Consider the following 16,399-nt stretch of genomic DNA (forward strand, 5'->3'; position numbering starts at 1 on the left):
GAGCAAATGAAGTTTCTCATCAGTGTCAACATATTGATGGGTCAACAGATTCTCAGATATTTTAAGCCGCTTCCCACATTCAGGGCATTTAAAAGACATTTCCGCTATGCGGACTTGCCGTTGTTATAACAACGTAGTGGATCAAGTCAATTCTGTCCCACACTCGAAACGAATGGCCTTTCCCTCGTCTGACTGTATTTATGTTCTGACTAGGCAGATGATCTGGTGAAGCCCTGCCCACACGTACAACACGTGTACAGTTTCTCCACACTGTGAATGATGCTTTTCCCTTTCATGTTCAAAAGCGAATCATATTCAGGCAACAATCAACTGGACAACACATCAGATACTGAAGTGATATTTGCTTTTTGGCCTTCGCACTGTAAATCCTCTTCTTCTAATGCCCGGTAAATTCACTGATAAAGGAAAAACAGAAGCAATTGAAAGTCCAGAAAGGAAAGATAATAAGATGCAAGAGCAGAAGTCGTCAATTAAACCTGTGCAGTCTGCTCTCACCATTCAGTGTGATTGCAGCTGATCTGATAATCCTCAGGTTCAAGTTCCTGCAATAGCACCTAACCTTTGAATACCTTGCTGATTAAAATCTGTTTCTCACAGTCTTAGAACATAGAACATAGAACATAGAACAATACAGCACAGAACAGGCCCTTCAGCCCAAAATGTTGTGCCGAACATTTGTCCTAGCTTAAGCACCTATCCATGTATATATCCAATTGCCGCTTAAAGGTCACCAATGATTCTGACTCTGCCACTCCCACAGGCAGCGCATTCCATGCCGCCACCACTGTCTGGGTAAAGAACCTTCTCCTAACATTCCCCCCAAACCTTCCACCTTTAACCTTAAATTTATGTCCCCTTGTAACACTCTGTTGTACCCGGGGAAAAAGTTTCTGACTGTCTCGTCTATCTATTCCCCTGATCATCTTATAAACCTCTATCAAGTCACCCATCATCCATCACCTTTCCAATGAGAAAAGGTCTAGCACTCTCAACCTATCCTCGTACGACCTATTCTCCATTCCAGGCAACATCCTGGTAAATATCCTCTGCACCCTCTCCAAAGCTTCCACATCTTTCCTAAAGTAAGGCGACCAGAACTGCACACAGCACTCCAAATGTGGCCTTACCAAGGTCCTGTACAGCTGCAACATTACCTCACGACTCTTGAAGTCAATCCCTCTGCTAATGAACGCTAATACACCATAGGCCTTCTTACAAGCTCTATCCACCTGAGTGGCAACTTTCAAAGAGCTATGAACATATACCCCAAGATCCCTCTGCTCCTCCACCTTACTAAGAACACTACCGTTAACCCTTTATACTGCATTCTTATTTTTCCTTCCAAAATGGACAACCTCACACTTGACAGGGTTGAACTCCATCTGCCACTCCTCAGCCCAGCTCTGCATCATATCTAAGTCCCTCTGCAGCCGACAACAGCCCTCCTCACTGTCCACAACTCCACCTATCTTCGTATCGTCTGCAAATTTACTGACCCACCCTTCGACTCCCTCTTCCATGTCATTAATAAAAATTACAAACAGCAGAGGACCCAGAACTGATCCCTGCAGAGCTCCACTTGTAACTGGGATCCAGGCAGAATCTTTACCATCTACCACCACTCTTTGACTTCAAGCGGACAGCCAGTTCTCTATCCAACTGGCCAAATTTCCCACTATCCCATGCCTCCTGACTTTCCGCATAAGCCTACAATGGGGAACCTTATCAAATGCCTTACTAAAATTCATGTACACTACATCCACTGCTCTACACTCATCCACATGATTGGTCACCTCCTCAAAGAATTCAATAAGACTCGTAAAGCAAGATCTACCCCTCACAAAATCCGTGCTGCCTGTTCCGAATCGAGCAGTGTCTTTCCAGATACTCATAAATCCTATCCCTCAGTACCCTTTCCATTACTTTGCCTACCACCGAAGTAAGACTAACTGGCCTGTAATTCCCGGGGTTATCCCTATTCCCTTTTTTGAACAGGGCCACAACACTCGCCACTCTCCAGTCCCTGGTACCACCCCCATTGACAGTGAAGACGAAAAGATAATTGCCAACGGCTCTGCAATTTCCTCTCTTGCTTCCCACATAATCCTAGAATATATCCCGTCAGGCCCGGGGGACTTGTCTGTCCTCAAGTTTTTCAAAATGCACAACACATCTTCCTTCCTAACAAGTATCTCCTCTAGCTTACCAGTCCATTTCACACTCTCCTCTTCAACAATATGGTCCCTCTCATTTGTAAATACTGAAGAAAAGTATTCATTCAAGACCTCTCCTATCTCTTCCGACTCAACATACAGTCTCCCACTACTGTCCTTGATCGGACCTACCCTTGTTCTCATCATTCTCATGTTTCTCCCATACGCATAAAAGGCCTTGACGTTATCCTTGATCGTACACGCCAAAGATTTTTCATGCTCTCTCTTAGCTCTCCTAATCCCTTTCTTCAGCTCCCTCCTGGCTATCCTGTATCCCTCCAACGCTCTGTCTGAACCTTGTTTCCTCAGCCTTATCTAAGCCTCCTTCTTCCTCTTTACTAGATATTCAACCTCCCTCGTCAACCAAGGTTTCCTCACACGACCATCTCTTCCCTGCCTGACAGGTACATACGTATCAAGGACACGTCGTATCTGTTCCTTGAAAAAGTTCCACATTTCAATGACATCCTTCCCTGACATCCTATGCTCCCAACTTATGCTCCTCAGATCCTACCTTGCAGCATCGTATTTACCCTTCCCCCAATTGAAAAACCTACCCTGTTGCATGCACCTATCTCTCTCCATAACCAAGGTGAAAGTCACATTATTGTGGTCACCATCACCAAAATGCTCACCAATAACAAGCCCATCACTTGTACCAGTTCGTTACCGAGTACCAAATCCAATATGGCCTCCCCTCTGGTCAGACAATGTACATATTGAGTTAGAAAAGCTTCCTGGACACACTGCACAAACACCACCCCGTCCAATCTACTTCATTTAAAGAGCTTCTAATCAATATTTGGGAAGTTGAAATCACCCATGACTACTACCCTGTGGCTTCTGTACTTTTCCAAAATCTGTTTCCCAATCTGTTTCTCCACATCTCTGCTGCTATTGGCAGGCGGAAAGTAAACACCCAACAAGGTGACTGCTCCTTTCCTATTTCTGACTTCAGCTCATACAACCTCCAAAGGCAGATCCCCCTCGAACTGCCTTTCTGCAGCCAATATACCATTTCTAATTAGCAACGCCAAACCCCCTCCTTTTTTTACCACCCTCCCTAATCTCAGTGTAATCTTGAATACACTGAGCTGCCAATTTCTAGAGCGACCTGCAGGAAATACTTTCACATATTCAGTCGGCTCGAAGAGAAAGAAATTCCTCCACATCTTTCTTAAATAGTTTACTCTGAGATTATGTTCTCTGGTCGTCGATTCTCAGACAAGGCGAATCATTCTCTCCGAAGTTATCCTATCATGTCCCTTATAATCTAATGTATCTCAGTAAAGTCTTGTTACATTATTCTACACTCCAATGAGTACAGGGGCAATATTCTCATTTCAAAACTGAGATTCCACTACATCGGTGCACCAACCAAAGTGTTCAAAGACACAGAACGCGAATGGCCATTTGTTATTGGTCTGACAGAGACGGCTTAATGTCTCATGGGTCCTGAACAACAATTAACTGATTCAGAATGTGCTGATGGAACGGAACGGAGCTCTCCCTCAACGTTTTGCAATTGTTCTTGTTGTGTGCTCATGTAAGTTTATGTAATGAACGGTTTATTGCTAGTAACGAGGGTGGGGGTGGGGAAGGACTCTGAGGTTTCAGTGTGCGACAAACGTGATCTGATCGAACGGGTAAGTCAAATATTCCTAGAACATGGGAGAGCTGATCGGTCCAGGATCACTCCCATCTTCTGTTTCAGAATCAACAAATGAAATTGCTGGAAAGTCTCAGCAGGTCTGGTCGCATCTTGAAAATGAAAACCGAATGAGATTTCGGGACTGGTGACACTTCTTTTTCCATCTCCATGTCCCTCTGCCTTTTTACAAACTTCCTTTTTATTGAATTATGTCCTGATTTCAAACTTTATATCCAGCTTCACATTTATTGCTTCCTCTCCAAACATTTTCCCAGTATCTAAAATTGTATCATGCTTGTTCTATCTCTTGCTTTGCCCAGGACTTCCAACTGAACAAATAACTCTGTTTCTATTTCCTTAGATACCAGATGGCCAGAGATTGGAAGACATAGGAGGACGGTTAGCGCTTTCAGAATATCTATTCTGCTCCGCCATTCGATCTTGGCTAATATCGTTCTTAACCCCATTCTCCAGTCGTCTCCCTGAGCACTTAATCCCCGGTCTTAGGATACAGTCTTTTTCCCAGGGTGGGTCCTAATCTGTCCCATAACCCTCCACATGTGTTGGCAGCTGTTACACCGTGTCTACGTCTCATCAATCTCAATTTCAGTGATTCTCGGCAAACACCAACTGTTCTGAGCAGCTCGATCGGGTCTCTGGCCCCACCGTGTTCCTGCGGGGGAGCAGTAATCATCTTCATCTCATATGGAAAGGATCGGCTCTTACAAAAAAAAACTGACAGAAAGAAAGATAGGCTTGTGTGTCAAGATATGTGGAGGTAATTGCTTTCTGACCTGGTCTGTAAACCTTACTGTGTATATCCCCGTACATTCTAGCTGTTGTGGTGAAAGGGAATACAAGTCCAATTAATTGCCATCTATGCTTTTATTCGATATGTATTCTTCCTTGTTCTGAATATGCAGGGATGTTTCCAGCACTGATGGTCACCATTTCTAAGAGTGCATGCCGCGAGCCCTGATATTTTCTGGAGAGTAGCCGTATCAGTTTGTGCGAAAGTGGCCCAGTACAAAGCTTAGAAGAAACATTGTTGTTCCATCTTTCCGGATGACAGTCTTTCATATCATGATCGATGGGGCTTTATTGCATACTCATCAGCAAGCCTTGTTTTGAATTTACTCGCTCAATACTACTGTAGCGGTGGAAAGAATATAATTCCGAATACCTGCTGCGTGAATTTCATTCTCAAAGTTCTATTCGCAGTGGTCCTTCATATGTGGCGATGTTTATATCACTGCTGGCCATCCTGTTTAAGAGTACAGTTACATATGTTCCTCTGTCTTGGCGCTGCAGGGAAAATTGTCTGCGCCTTTTCAGCCAATATTTCCTGGATATTTCTACATGGTATTCTTTATTTTTACGATCATGTCCACTTTAAGGACACAGTTACCGGGCACTTATCCTTTCTGTAACAACAGTACCGCATTTGCTTTACATGCGAAGGTGTCCCGGATCAGTAACAAGGAGAGCATTCATTTCCTTCTATCACAGGGAACACTAGATTCATGATGTTAGTCTCTGTCAAATGCATCCGAAAATGTGCTCTGAAAGCTTCATTTGAACGCTGTCTGGCGTTTCTCAACGTGTGTCAACCAAAACCAGAAATCCTCAATCATAGTTTGGAGCAGTTCACATATTCGAGTTTCGAAGCAGCAGACACGGATACAGTTCATTCAGAATGTAAAGATTTACAGGCACAGATGAACTATCGACTCATATTCTCATACTGTTACTAATATTACCGTGTGGCCTGAAGTCTAAGCCATGTTGTAACTTAAAATGTGGAAATCACAGACAGGCTGCCGAATGACAGCATGTATTTTGTTTTCTTGTTCTCACAGAGTTCCAGGAAAATATGACAGCGAGGGAAAAGAATGCAAGTCAAGTGCAGCTCTGGCGAAACACCTTCTGTCTGATTCAGTCATCAATAAGAAACGTGAATGTGACTAAAGCGGGAAACCTTTTCACAACTCGAACAAAGAGCAATCACGAATAGTGACCACCTCTTTGACATCTCAGATCGCCTTTGACCTTCCCTGAATATGTATAAGAACTAATCTTTGCACACCTCAAAGTGAGAACTGTTTGATTTACCGACAATAAGTGAGTCACATGTCCTTGATTCCTACATACGTTTCTAACTCAGCTTGCAGCCAGGTGGCAGTTGTTCATCACTCTGCTGGATAATGCACTATTATGGAGAAATAACATGAAAGTTGGAACTCTTATTGGCTGTGGGTTTCGAATAATCTTGCTACGTGTTCTGCCATTCTCGGATTCCAGTGCTAAACCAGTTTTTCAGTTCATCTGAGGGTCGGGCAGGAGCAGAATTCATCATCTCCAGTGATCACTTTATCTGAGGAGAGAGAGTGAACAAAGTTTCACACAGCGAGTAATCGGAATTGCATTCCGTTTCAGCATGGCAGCAGATATGGGCTAGCAAATTCAAAGCCAGATTTGCTGATGAGAACAACAAGCACGACCTCTCAGATAGAGAAATTCCTTCCCACCGCTTATTCTGCAGAACTGGTACAGTTGCTGTGAGTCTGCTGCAGGGTATCATCAGGTACATGCTCTTGGGTTTCCGGTTTTGGCCTGTGTGCTCGCGTGGCTGAGCAACCTGAGACTCTGTTTTCAGATTCCACTTCTTAAGAAGGCTTGTGTTTGTATCCCTGCGCGGCCACGTATGCTAATGGATGAAGCTGGCAACGTTTTGCAGGGATGAGCTTTGTTAAAGTTGAACAGGAAAAAAAAACAGTCATTTCTTCTAACCCGGCTGTGGTGTGGCACAGCAGAAAACAACCAACATGTCAGTGCCCATGTTTTCCCCTTCTGCTGTAGTTGTCACGTTCCCCTCCAGCTCGAAAGGCCACCAGCATAATATGCGACTTAAAAACAGGCTGCGCCAAACTTTCATATTCCAGACAATTTGCATTTTTCACAGTTTCTCTGAAAGTGAATGGAGATATTTATTTCCCTGTTGATGTGAAATTAGGTTCTACATTGAGTCTGCTCGCAGTTTTCTGTTGTTGTTGCGAAAAGGAGGGAAATTGCGATACGAAACTTGGTTACTTTTCCATAATTTCCTTAATTTCTGTCCTGATGAGAGAGGCTGGTGTTTGGCCCTCTCGATCCGGTGGAGACATCAGCCCAATTGTTCACCTCATCTAATCGAGACTGTAATTGGTAATCTTCACTTTCCATGGTTCATTGTTAGTCAGTTCTGATTCATGTTACTTGGGCACTTTCCTGGAAGTATTGGTGCTCTAAGGCGCCAGTACGTTGAAAGCACCATTTGGAATTGCCTCGCTGCAATTTGTGTGAGCAGCTCATGACCCAGGCGACTCGCTCTGCCTCACAGACAGCATTCATGAGTCTGTGAAAATATGTTCTCTTTGTCAGTTCTGCTTCTGTTCATGAGTTGTCAGTTTTTGGTTTCGCTGGAGACACCCACACAGACAAAGACCCACATGCACACATATATTTTGTGTGGTGAATTTGTTTGGTACTTTGAGAGTTACATTGCAAATTGCTCAGAAACTACATACATTCATGTAGAACTCTGAGCTCAAAAACTGCATGAAATTATGTAAAACTATGTTTTCTCACTTTTTGGATTGGAATCAATCTAAACATCAGGTCAGAGACAGAGAACACAGGGGCTAACACCTTCAACATATTGTCTAGCTATTACCATTGTTAACAGCTAACCCGAGAATGCAACTTTTAAAAAAAGGGTTTTGTGATGTACACATAGAATACAGTGATATTTTCACTTCGTTCAACAGATGAAAGGCTTAACACACAATCAATTTTTCAATGTATAATTTCAGTTACATCACACTGCAAATTTTTGCTATAAATTCTGTGTTATGATCGAGCCCTCCACAAACACCTGATGAAGGAGCATCACTCTGAAAGCTAGTGTGCTTCCAAGTAAACCTGTTGGACTATAACCTTGTGTTGTGTGATTTTTGACTTGGTACACCCCAGTCCAACACCGGCATCTCCGAATCACAATTTATTCCCGACAGCTTGCAAGTGTTCCCTTAGAAACTGCAGCTTTTGGAAACGTATTACTGGGACAAAGTCATTGCTCAATGTGATAGGATGCACCGTCAATCCATAATTACTCGAGAGATTGAGATTTTGAGTACTCAGCAGAACCCTGGATGCCGTCAGTAGCGGGGTACAGGCATGATGCCATGAGGCAAGGATTTAGACGTAGTGACATTGAAGAAGCAGCGAAGTATTTTCAACTGGGAAACGTGAAAACCTTGGAGGGGTAGTTGCGGTGATAGCTTTCGCTTGTATTTGCTGCCATTGTCCTTCCAGACAGATGCTGATTGATCACTGAATTGTTCTGGCAGGATCCGTGTGTGTGTTCTGGGTGCAACCAGGATTTAGTTTTCCTTCGGATAATTCAGAAGAAGAGAATTAAATCTTCATTTCCTGACTGGGAATGAAAGCCTGTTCTGTGCAATGCAAACTCAGACTCTTATGCAGGGATGTCCATTGATACTGCAGTAGCCTTTGGGACCTGAACAAATTCTAGTGCCTGCTCTTCACGTCATAATTGTCTTCGTCAGCAGTGTTTCTCTCTCCAAGTTTCCAAGATGGTTCATATTATCACCATTGGTTTCAGTGTGAAGAAGGCAATGCTGTGATAATCTGCTGTTGTTCAGCAGGTATATTGCAGCAAGTTAAGTGAAGACTGATGCTAACACGAGCTCGTTTTGAGCTGCGCTAATGTGTTGGCAGCAAGAAAGGCACCGTTCAACTCGCCTCATTCCGGATGACGGGCCCGAAATGACCAGTGGGTTCTCGCTGAATTAGTTCAGGTTCTGGAATGTAAAAAACTTCAATTATGAAAGTACAGTGAAAGGAAATGTTTCACAGAGTGGGGCATTCCAAGTGAAACAGTGACGGTGATTATGTTTGCTGATTTTTCACCTTGTGAATGCTGTTTCCCTGATGTGGACGTTTACATTACCTATAGACAAACTGTCAAATCCAAACCTGGTCTTTGGGTCAGTGACGGAATTGGTAACACGCCTGACGTCGAATTAGGGGATTGTTGGTTCGCATTTAAAATCACGAGGATGCAGCATGTTAGTCCATTCCTGTTGTCTGTCAGGAACGGAAGGGTTTTCGAATTTACAGTTTCTTTCATCCAATTCAAATTCTAGCTCAGATCAACGTCTCTCATTCTCTGTAGAACTGGCTTTGGTTTAACCAAAAGCTGCCTTTTGGAGGTTGAACTTGCATGTTGGAGTGGATATCTGAAGTGAAGCATAAGGAGCTGGTCAAATCCTGAGAACTCTGCCACTCTCGGGGAGTGTGTCTGTGTGTCTCTTTCTGTGGGAGATACGACGTGGGTAATAACACAGTGTGACTATGTCAAACTTCAATCCCACTGTTGTGTCATCTAAGATCAAAGCCAGGACCTCACTGCCATTTGCACTGGAAACATCAGAACACATAAGGTTATGGATCAAAGCTGGAAACTGGGAATAGAATAGATGAATATCTTTAAACCAGACTGCACCATGGGTCAAATGGGATTTTCCATTCTGCAAAACTTGAATGCGAGTCGAAACCAATCTGCAGTGAATCTGATCAGAAATGAAATGGAAAATCCATTTCATTGAGAATAAGTGGAAGAGTGTCTTCTTCATTCCGTGTAATCTCGTAGTTAGGATTTGGAACTCTAACCGCAATAGTGTTGGTTCTATTCTCGGACAGGAAATGCATGTTTTATTGTGCAAATATATCGTGGTACCAGAATTTCTTACCACTGGTCCGAACCTGGTAATGCTTGGTTTTGTGCCAGGTTATCAAAAATTAAAAAGGTACAGGTTTTGGAAATATGAACTAAAAACGAGAATTGATAGAGAAACCCGCTACACCTGGCAACATCTGTGGAGATAAACAGGTTTTGTTCTTAAGATGGACAGGAAGCAGGTTAGTTATAGATTTCTAGATTATATTGTTGGGAAAATGATAATCTTACCTGTCGATTCAGGATATTTATCAAAATCACTCTTGACCTTACAAACATCGAATTTACAATCTTAAAAGGACTTAATCAGCTGTCATGCTACTTTCATTTTCCTGAGCTGGTGGAAGGCTATGTTTTAATGGCTACATTTCCTTTTAGTTTCCATTATTTAGCAGTCACGCCGAATGGAGAATTGTTTCTTTCAGTGTCTGCCTCAATATGGGTCTTTGTTTTTTCTATATTTGTCTCTGTATCCTCCTGGGCCTTTTTCACATTCTCCGACTCTCTGGCTGTCCATATCCCTCATTTCCCATTTCTGCTCTTGAAAAGCCTGACATTCAGAGACAGTTTGAGATTCGAACTGCTGAGAGGCTTTCTGACGCCTGGCTGGAGTCGGTCGAAGTAGTCTCACATTCTCTGGATAATGCGTCTGTCACTTCGACCTGAGGCAAGGAGACATTTCTTCCTCAAAATCTTAAGATCCTTTCGAAGTTAAAGTTGATTTCCTTACCCAACAGAAAAAGAAAGTAATTACATGATAGCTGAAGAAGAACAACAATGCATTTACCTGTGGTGTACACGAATGAATGGTGACAGCAGAGAATGAGGGTGATCATGTCGTGGTGTCAGTGCCATTACCACAACATTTCCCGGGAATGCTACAGTGTCTCCTGCCTCACCAGTTAATTTCCACAAAACTGGGAATGAAGGAATGAGAATAAAAGGATGAGAAGCAGAAGTGCTTGTGGAACTGCGGGAAGAATCTCCAGGTTAAAATAGTAGTTAAAAAGAGCAACCTACACTACTGGATTTAAACCAGGAAAATGAAGCCGGAACGCGAAATCAGAATGTACAGCAATTCAAACAGGACACTGAGTTTCTCGATCAGCAACACAATATTTGAGAGAAATAACGAGCTTTCAATACAATGAGCAGGCACCAGTGTGATGGGAGCTGCTTTCACCAGCTAAGCCATGGCGCCACGTTAAAAGCCAGATTTCTCGTCCATATGTGCAATGCCTGAACCACTTGATCACAGGAATTCGAAAACGCGTTTTCTGTATTAATGTTGCTCAGTATGAATGGCAATCAAACTCTGCTTGTGCAAAAACAGGCATTTCAATGCTGAGCATGCCCCACTAAAAAGGCACAGAAAAAGACAGTATCCTCTTGCATTAGCATCTAACAGATATTTTCGTCTGTTTAAACTGACAGAATAAAGAGAATGTGCTCATCTCCTCTCACGTCCCATTAACCACGTTAATACACACGCAGGTATTTTCAAACCAAGATGAAGAGGCTCATTGTTGTGAATTGACAGCAGTGGTGTGTGAGTCATTGCGAACAGTGAGCGAACCAATAGCACTGACACTGAGCCTTGCACCATCAGCTCCACACTCACATCTTGTGTTATGTCTCCTAGGCATCAGTGCATTTGACTTTAATTATTCTACCCTGCACCTCTCCTCAAGTTATTCTGACCGCTTGCAGTGTCGAACTAGGACATGCAAGTATTAGAAATACATTTCTGGGACACAGTTGTCTTTCAATGAGATAAGATACACTGCCCATCCCTAATTATCCCAAAGATGTAGGTGACGAGTTACTTTTGTTAACTCCTCAAATCCTTAGTATGGAGGTACTGACAAGAAACCGCTAGAGATGGAGTTCTTGGATTGCGGAAAGCAGACCGACCCCAAACTGCTAACGTAACTCACCCAAGGAAGAGCAGATGGACCCCACTCTGTCAATGTAACTCAACCAGTGGACAGAAGTCTGACATCACACGATCAATGTAACTCAACGAGGAAATTATGGCCTGACCGCACTCTGTTAATGGAACTCACCCAGGTAAGAGTAGACTGACGCCACTCTGTCAATGTTAGTCATCCAGGGAAGAGCAAACTGACCCAACACTTTATATGTAACTCACCCAGCAAATGGCAGACTGATACCACTCAGTCAGAAAAATTTACCCAAGAAAGAGCAGACTGATGCCACTCTGTCAACGTAACTCACTCAGAGAAGAGCAGGCTGTACCCATTCTGTCTCTGTCACTCATCCAGGAAAGAGCAGGCTGATCTGATTCTGTCAATGAAACACAAGCAGGGAGACGAGCCTGACCCCACTCTGTCAAAGTAACTCACTCAGAGAAGAGAAGACTTATTCCATTCTGTCTATGTGAATCATCCAGCGAAGACAGTAATGAAACCATACTTGCTGTTAAACTCAGACAGAGAAGAGCAGACTCTCACGATTCTGAGAAAGTAACACGCCCATGGAGGAGCAGACTGACACCACTCTCTTAACGTAGCTCACCCAGAGAAGAACAGACTAAGTGCACTCTGTGATATTACTCAATCAGAAAGGAGCAGACTGATCCCATTCTGTTAATATGACTCTCCCAGGGTAGAGCAGATGAAGCCCAATCTGTCAATGTGACTCAACCAGGGAACAGCACTCTGACCTAACGCGATCACTTTAACACAACTAGGAAATTGCAGACTGACGCTACTCTGTCAATGCAACTCACCCAGGGAAGAGCAGACTGATTCCACACTGTCCAAATAACTCACTCCGTGAAAAGCAGACTGACGCCACTCTGTCCATCTAACTCACTGAGGGAAGAGCAAACTGACGCCACTCAGTCAGTGTTACTCACCGAGGGGAAGGGCAGACTGACCCCATACTCTCAGTGTAACTCAGCAGACTGATCCCACACGGTCAATATAAGTCATTCACTGAATAGCAGTCTGACCCCACTCTATAAATGTAATTCACTCAGGGAAGAGCAGACTGATCCCATTCTGTCTATGGCACTCACCCAATGAATGAACACTAACCCCACTCTACCAATGTAACTCGCCAGAGAAGAGCAGACGGAAGCCAGACTGTCAACATAAATTATCGAGGGAAGAGAATACTGACCCCGCTCTTTCAGTTTCGCTCAGGCAGGGAAGAGCAGACTGTCACCACTCTGTGAAAGAAATTCGCCCGGAGAAGGGCAGACTGACCCGACTGTATCTGCGTGACTGACACAGGTAAGAGCAACTAATCAAATTCTGTCAATGTCTCTCCCTCAGGGAAGAATACCCTGACCCCTCTCTGTCCATGTAGCTCACCCAGGAAACAGCAGACTAACCCCACTCTGTCTACTTAAGTTCACAAAAATCCTCTGAAGTATGTCCTATCCAGACACTCTCCACATCACTGTCTCTGTAACCGTGTGCGTTCAATGGCGAATCCAAATAACCTGCAAATGTTTAGAATGTGGCAGCAAACCAGAGCTACCACACAGAAATTGGGCGAATGTGCAAACTTCCATCAGGCAGTCACCTAAGCCTGGAATGGAAACCAAACCCGTCAGCAGTCGTGATTATAAAATGGCAGAACAGAAACCCAGCAAAAAGAATTGCATCCCTGTGTGTTGCAACGATTCTGAGTATTAATGAAGCCCCCCTCACTGTAGTTAATTTCCATTTTCATCACTGCCAACCTTCTTCAAAGCAAAGCACGCACTTGCTTTTTTCAGACTTCTGATATCCCGCTTTCATCCCGCTTTTTACCTCATCATATTTCTGACTTTACAAACTACGTTATAACAGGTTGACAACTGCAGAATGAGCTTTGTTCCGTTCTCCACTGATGTTGAGAGTAGTAATACAGCGAATTCAGGTAGGCCTTGATGCGCTGCGGGTGGTGTATTCGCGGCATTATGGCTTCTTTTTTTCGTTTTCGGTCTACTATTTCGAGTTCATTACGCAGACTTCTGAAGAAGACTTTTTGGAGTCGAAATGGTAACTGTGTTTTCTCTTAGAAAGACAGACGTAGCTTTATTTCTGTTCTCTTTTCAATTGATCTTCTTCTGATCTTTGCAAGTGAAATAGGGTGCATTACTATTGCCCGTTTTTAGTTTCAAAATCAATAGAAACATGAAGGAGACAATATCAAAGAACACAAAGTTCTGAGTTGTTAAGATAATTTTTGCAGCAATGGTGGACATGAAGGTCAAATTAAGATAACGGTTCAAGAAAATTTAGTCTGAAAGTGGTATGTGACTTTAGTTCCAAATATATGTTTCCGTTCTTCCAGTACATCTTTTTGACTCCCAGAAAACATTGATTGTTTTCTGTATTCACTTTGTTTCGTTATATCTGTCTTCTGGTCGACCAGGGACAACTTGAATTTGCGTCTGCATTGAATAAGATTTCGCTCTTTCTTTCGAGAAGCAAACCTATGCATTATGTACCACTTATCATGCTGATGGCTAAGAAGTTCAAAATGAATTACGGTTTATGGATCGTGAGCAAGAATGAAGTGATCCACTTGCGATCAGATGTCACCACGCCCTATTCCTATATCGGGCCTGAACGGTCCATTGGCAGAGTCTGCAGACAGGAAATGTGTAAGTGAACTAGTTCTTTGTTCAGTTTGATTTGATAACAATGGTAGTGCTGTTTTGGGGCAGAAATGTGTCAACATCTCTGACATTAGAGTCAAAACTTAAGTCACATCTACTCCATGGAGTATCTTCTCAGACCGGAACATGCTGACATGAAAACTTCTAGCTCTGAGAGCAAAGGTTTTTACATTAAACTGGGAGTATGTTTAACTAAGCAATTCAGATAGCCAAGATGAATAATTGGTATTTGGTTGTTCATATTGAGCTCTCCACACCAACTGCTCCAACGAAGGTCGTGGATAAGATCCCCATCGATTATTTTGGTCAATTTTAGCCTCAACAACAACCTATTGTTCTGAACAATGCATTACCACAAGCAGAGGGCTAAGTCTGATTTTCATCGTTAATTTTCAAATTCAGTTCTTAATGCACAGTTTCTTACGAATGTGGTCAGCAGAAGACCGTTAACATTCCATTTCTAATATTTCCAGAAAATTCGACTCCGCTGATATCGCCTTGCCTTATCACACCTCAAGCCAGGAACCTGGATCAGTCGAGTTCCTTTCCACACATGGAGTTGCTTTTTCTAATTCATTGACTGCTGATATAATAGATTATTGGCCTTGAGAGTCAGTTGTAAATTAGGTTGAACTTTCTCAGCTTGACTTTCAACTGATCCTAAAAAAAACTCATCACCTGCAGGTAAACGTATTGCATTGCTTCTTTTTTTGCTTAATTCCACTCCACACACCACCCCCCCCGAACATCCGAATTTCACGATAGTTCGACAAATGTCTTGAAACTGATTCGTGTTGGAGGTTGGTTACTTTTTGTGTCTCGACATATAATTTATTCAATTAGACGTCTTGAAATTACTTCGGATTCTTCACAGTTGAAAATTTACTTTCTATTGAATGCAAAGCTCAAGCTCCCCGAAATCCAAATTCTGTCAAGGAATTAATGACTTTTAAACGATTCAACGCTGTGAGCAGGATTCGAACCTGCGCAGGAAGACCCCATTGGATTTCAAACCCAACGCCTTAACCTCTCGGCCATCACAGCTGCATAAAAGTGGCCAATTTTCATAGTAAAAGAACTTAATTCATGAAATATGTACTTTGTTTGAAGAACAAATTGTCAACACCCAAAGATTTCGCCAAATCCTTTGCAGAGACCCAGACGAATGTTACCTTAGCAGATTGACAGGCTTTCACCGCAAACTAGATCCTGACACAGCTGAAGTTTTGGGAATGATTCTTCGTTGAATTATAGAGTCACGGATGTACCCCACACGAAGAGAGGATCATTGTCTCACTGTCCGATCGATTTTGACTCAATTGCTCATCATCTGGTGCTAAAGTTGTGTTTTAATATTCATCGAAATATGGTATTAGAAATGTTGATGCTAAGTCCATAAACACTAGCTACATTCGTAAAAAAAAACGGAATTAGAAAGAATGCAGAACCAATTTTCAGGAATGGATCCAGCAACTAATCCGTAAGTTCGGACAACAGGTAATGAACTTGTGAGCACAAGAGAGGAAGATTGACCGAAGATTTGGAACTTGAAATCGTCTTGACGGAATTATTTGCAAAGTTTTTGCGGTTGTTCTAGTGTCATCAAGTCCTTGAACAATACAACACGGAAAGTGGCCCTTCTTTCCAACTTGACCATTGAGGACAGTTATCCTAAATTAGTAGGTCCCATTTGCCAACTTTTGGCCTACATCCCTCTGAACCTTGTTACTCATATATCCATCCAGATGCCATTAAATGTTACAGTTGTACCAGTCTCCAACAATTTCTCTGTCAGCTCATTCTGAACATGACTGAAAATGTTGCCCCTGACGTCCCTTTTAAATCCTTACCCACTAATTTTATACCGATGTTTTCTAAGTTTTGACTTCCTCACCAGCAGAAAAACACGAGTCAACCTATCCATGTCCCTCATGATTTGATAAATAGCAACGATTTGACTTTATCATACTTGTCAGGAGGGAAATGTGTGGAGATTATTTGTCGAAGATTTGAAGAAGAAAGTCTGATGTACTGATTTTTAGAATTGCATCTTGGAGAAGTTTTTAATAAGTCAT

The 16,399-nt window shown here is 42.7% G+C and overlaps 1 non-coding gene across 1 annotated transcript; it reads right to left on the reverse strand.

Annotated features, from left to right (window-relative positions):
- Window positions 1-15,286: 15,286 nt before the first annotated feature.
- Window positions 15,287-15,368, reverse strand: trnas-uga (transfer RNA serine (anticodon UGA)). Its single transcript has one exon. It is a non-coding gene; the product is annotated as a tRNA-Ser (tRNA).
- Window positions 15,369-16,399: the final 1,031 nt, after the last annotated feature.

Source organism: Chiloscyllium punctatum, chromosome 50, assembly GCF_047496795.1.
Source record: "Chiloscyllium punctatum isolate Juve2018m chromosome 50, sChiPun1.3, whole genome shotgun sequence".
NCBI lineage: Eukaryota > Metazoa > Chordata > Chondrichthyes > Orectolobiformes > Hemiscylliidae > Chiloscyllium > Chiloscyllium punctatum.